The sequence below is a fragment of the Babylonia areolata genome, unplaced genomic scaffold (assembly GCF_041734735.1).
Source record: "Babylonia areolata isolate BAREFJ2019XMU unplaced genomic scaffold, ASM4173473v1 tig00006117, whole genome shotgun sequence".
Classification (NCBI taxonomy): Eukaryota; Metazoa; Mollusca; class Gastropoda; order Neogastropoda; family Buccinidae; genus Babylonia; species Babylonia areolata.
In genome coordinates, this window is record NW_027468465.1 from 17677 (window position 1) to 22500 (window position 4824).

Here is a 4824-nt window from a genome sequence, read left to right on the forward strand (position 1 = left end):
CACAACCTTTACTGGACCTTTTTTTTCTTTTTTTCCTTTTTTCTCTCTCCGAGCATGCCAAAGTTGATAGAAAACGCGGTTCGGCATGGACGGGAGCAGGCGTTGAGGAGTAGGCCTTTTTTTGAGGGCCCAGAAAGTATTTTGGCAATTTTTTACTTTTTTATCCACAACCTTTACCTGCCTTTTTTTCTCTCCGAGCATGCCAAAGTTGAGAGAAAACGCCGTTTGGCATGGACGGGAGGAGGTGTGGAGGAGTAGTCCATTTTTGAATGGCAGCGGAAAGATTTTGGCAATTGTAGCGAGGTTCTTCGGACTTTTATCCACAACCTTTACCTGCCTTTTCCTCAGCGAGCATGCCAAAGTTGAGAGAAAACGCCCTTCGCCATTGACGGGACCAGACGTTGACGACTACGTCTTTCTTTTTTTCACGGCGCCTGAACGATTTGGGCAATTCTCCACAGCGCGTTTACTTTTTATCCACAACCTTTACCTGCCTTTTCCTCAGCGAGCATGCCAAAGTTGAGAGGAAAACGCCGTTTGGCATGGACAGGAGCAGGCGTTGACGACCAGGTCTTTTTTTTGGTCTTTTTTTTTCACAGCGCCGGAAGGATTCAGGCAATTCTCCAAAGCCGGTTACTTTTATCCACAACCTTTACTGGACCTTTTTTTTCTTTTTTTCCTTTTTTCTCTCTCCGAGCATGCCAAAGTTGATAGAAAACGCGGTTCGGCATGGACGGGAGCAGGCGTTGAGGAGTAGGCCTTTTTTTGAGGGCCCAGAAAGTATTTTGGCAATTTTTTACTTTTTTATCCACAACCTTTACCTGCCTTTTTTTTCTCTCCGAGCATGCCAAAGTTGAGAGAAAACGCCGTTTGGCATGGACGGGAGGAGGTGTGGAGGAGTAGTCCATTTTTGAATGGCAGCGGAAAGATTTTGGCAATTGTAGCGAGGTTCTTCGGACTTTTATCCACAACCTTTACCTGCCTTTTCCTCAGCGAGCATGCCAAAGTTGAGAGAAAACGCCCTTCGCCATTGACGGGACCAGACGTTGACGACTACGTCTTTCTTTTTTTCACGGCGCCTGAACGATTTGGGCAATTCTCCACAGCGCGTTTACTTTTTATCCACAACCTTTACCTGCCTTTTCCTCAGCGAGCATGCCAAAGTTGAGAGGAAAACGCCGTTTGGCATGGACAGGAGCAGGCGTTGACGACCAGGTCTTTTTTTTGGTCTTTTTTTTTCACAGCGCCGGAAGGATTCAGGCAATTCTCCAAAGCCGGTTACTTTTATCCACAACCTTTACTGGACCTTTTTTTTCTTTTTTTCCTTTTTTCTCTCTCCGAGCATGCCAAAGTTGATAGAAAACGCGGTTCGGCATGGACGGGAGCAGGCGTTGAGGAGTAGGCCTTTTTTTGAGGGCCCAGAAAGTATTTTGGCAATTTTTTACTTTTTTATCCACAACCTTTACCTGCCTTTTTTTCTCTCCGAGCATGCCAAAGTTGAGAGAAAACGCCGTTTGGCATGGACGGGAGGAGGTGTGGAGGAGTAGTCCATTTTTGAATGGCAGCGGAAAGATTTTGGCAATTGTAGCGAGGTTCTTCGGACTTTTATCCACAACCTTTACCTGCCTTTTCCTCAGCGAGCATGCCAAAGTTGAGAGAAAACGCCCTTCGCCATTGACGGGACCAGACGTTGACGACTACGTCTTTCTTTTTTTCACGGCGCCTGAACGATTTGGGCAATTCTCCACAGCGCGTTTACTTTTTATCCACAACCTTTACCTGCCTTTTCCTCAGCGAGCATGCCAAAGTTGAGAGGAAAACGCCGTTTGGCATGGACAGGAGCAGGCGTTGACGACCAGGTCTTTTTTTTGGTCTTTTTTTTTCACAGCGCCGGAAGGATTCAGGCAATTCTCCAAAGCCGGTTACTTTTATCCACAACCTTTACTGGACCTTTTTTTTCTTTTTTTCCTTTTTTCTCTCTCCGAGCATGCCAAAGTTGATAGAAAACGCGGTTCGGCATGGACGGGAGCAGGCGTTGAGGAGTAGGCCTTTTTTTGAGGGCCCAGAAAGTATTTTGGCAATTTTTTACTTTTTTATCCACAACCTTTACCTGCCTTTTTTTCTCTCCGAGCATGCCAAAGTTGAGAGAAAACGCCGTTTGGCATGGACGGGAGGAGGTGTGGAGGAGTAGTCCATTTTTGAATGGCAGCGGAAAGATTTTGGCAATTGTAGCGAGGTTCTTCGGACTTTTATCCACAACCTTTACCTGCCTTTTCCTCAGCGAGCATGCCAAAGTTGAGAGAAAACGCCCTTCGCCATTGACGGGACCAGACGTTGACGACTACGTCTTTCTTTTTTTCACGGCGCCTGAACGATTTGGGCAATTCTCCACAGCGCGTTTACTTTTTATCCACAACCTTTACCTGCCTTTTCCTCAGCGAGCATGCCAAAGTTGAGAGGAAAACGCCGTTTGGCATGGACAGGAGCAGGCGTTGACGACCAGGTCTTTTTTTTGGTCTTTTTTTTTCACAGCGCCGGAAGGATTCAGGCAATTCTCCAAAGCCGGTTACTTTTATCCACAACCTTTACTGGACCTTTTTTTTCTTTTTTTCCTTTTTTCTCTCTCCGAGCATGCCAAAGTTGATAGAAAACGCGGTTCGGCATGGACGGGAGCAGGCGTTGAGGAGTAGGCCTTTTTTTGAGGGCCCAGAAAGTATTTTGGCAATTTTTTACTTTTTTATCCACAACCTTTACCTGCCTTTTTTTCTCTCCGAGCATGCCAAAGTTGAGAGAAAACGCCGTTTGGCATGGACGGGAGGAGGTGTGGAGGAGTAGTCCATTTTTGAATGGCAGCGGAAAGATTTTGGCAATTGTAGCGAGGTTCTTCGGACTTTTATCCACAACCTTTACCTGCCTTTTCCTCAGCGAGCATGCCAAAGTTGAGAGAAAACGCCCTTCGCCATTGACGGGACCAGACGTTGACGACTACGTCTTTCTTTTTTTCACGGCGCCTGAACGATTTGGGCAATTCTCCACAGCGCGTTTACTTTTTATCCACAACCTTTACCTGCCTTTTCCTCAGCGAGCATGCCAAAGTTGAGAGGAAAACGCCGTTTGGCATGGACAGGAGCAGGCGTTGACGACCAGGTCTTTTTTTTGGTCTTTTTTTTTCACAGCGCCGGAAGGATTCAGGCAATTCTCCAAAGCCGGTTACTTTTATCCACAACCTTTACTGGACCTTTTTTTTCTTTTTTTCCTTTTTTCTCTCTCCGAGCATGCCAAAGTTGATAGAAAACGCGGTTCGGCATGGACGGGAGCAGGCGTTGAGGAGTAGGCCTTTTTTTGAGGGCCCAGAAAGTATTTTGGCAATTTTTTACTTTTTTATCCACAACCTTTACCTGCCTTTTTTTCTCTCCGAGCATGCCAAAGTTGAGAGAAAACGCCGTTTGGCATGGACGGGAGGAGGTGTGGAGGAGTAGTCCATTTTTGAATGGCAGCGGAAAGATTTTGGCAATTGTAGCGAGGTTCTTCGGACTTTTATCCACAACCTTTACCTGCCTTTTCCTCAGCGAGCATGCCAAAGTTGAGAGAAAACGCCCTTCGCCATTGACGGGACCAGACGTTGACGACTACGTCTTTCTTTTTTTCACGGCGCCTGAACGATTTGGGCAATTCTCCACAGCGCGTTTACTTTTTATCCACAACCTTTACCTGCCTTTTCCTCAGCGAGCATGCCAAAGTTGAGAGGAAAACGCCGTTTGGCATGGACAGGAGCAGGCGTTGACGACCAGGTCTTTTTTTTGGTCTTTTTTTTTCACAGCGCCGGAAGGATTCAGGCAATTCTCCAAAGCCGGTTACTTTTATCCACAACCTTTACTGGACCTTTTTTTTCTTTTTTTCCTTTTTTCTCTCTCCGAGCATGCCAAAGTTGATAGAAAACGCGGTTCGGCATGGACGGGAGCAGGCGTTGAGGAGTAGGCCTTTTTTTGAGGGCCCAGAAAGTATTTTGGCAATTTTTTACTTTTTTATCCACAACCTTTACCTGCCTTTTTTTCTCTCCGAGCATGCCAAAGTTGAGAGAAAACGCCGTTTGGCATGGACGGGAGGAGGTGTGGAGGAGTAGTCCATTTTTGAATGGCAGCGGAAAGATTTTGGCAATTGTAGCGAGGTTCTTCGGACTTTTATCCACAACCTTTACCTGCCTTTTCCTCAGCGAGCATGCCAAAGTTGAGAGAAAACGCCCTTCGCCATTGACGGGACCAGACGTTGACGACTACGTCTTTCTTTTTTTCACGGCGCCTGAACGATTTGGGCAATTCTCCACAGCGCGTTTACTTTTTATCCACAACCTTTACCTGCCTTTTCCTCAGCGAGCATGCCAAAGTTGAGAGGAAAACGCCGTTTGGCATGGACAGGAGCAGGCGTTGACGACCAGGTCTTTTTTTTGGTCTTTTTTTTTCACAGCGCCGGAAGGATTCAGGCAATTCTCCAAAGCCGGTTACTTTTATCCACAACCTTTACTGGACCTTTTTTTTCTTTTTTTCCTTTTTTCTCTCTCCGAGCATGCCAAAGTTGATAGAAAACGCGGTTCGGCATGGACGGGAGCAGGCGTTGAGGAGTAGGCCTTTTTTTGAGGGCCCAGAAAGTATTTTGGCAATTTTTTACTTTTTTATCCACAACCTTTACCTGCCTTTTTTTCTCTCCGAGCATGCCAAAGTTGAGAGAAAACGCCGTTTGGCATGGACGGGAGGAGGTGTGGAGGAGTAGTCCATTTTTGAATGGCAGCGGAAAGATTTTGGCAATTGTAGCGAGGTTCTTCGGACT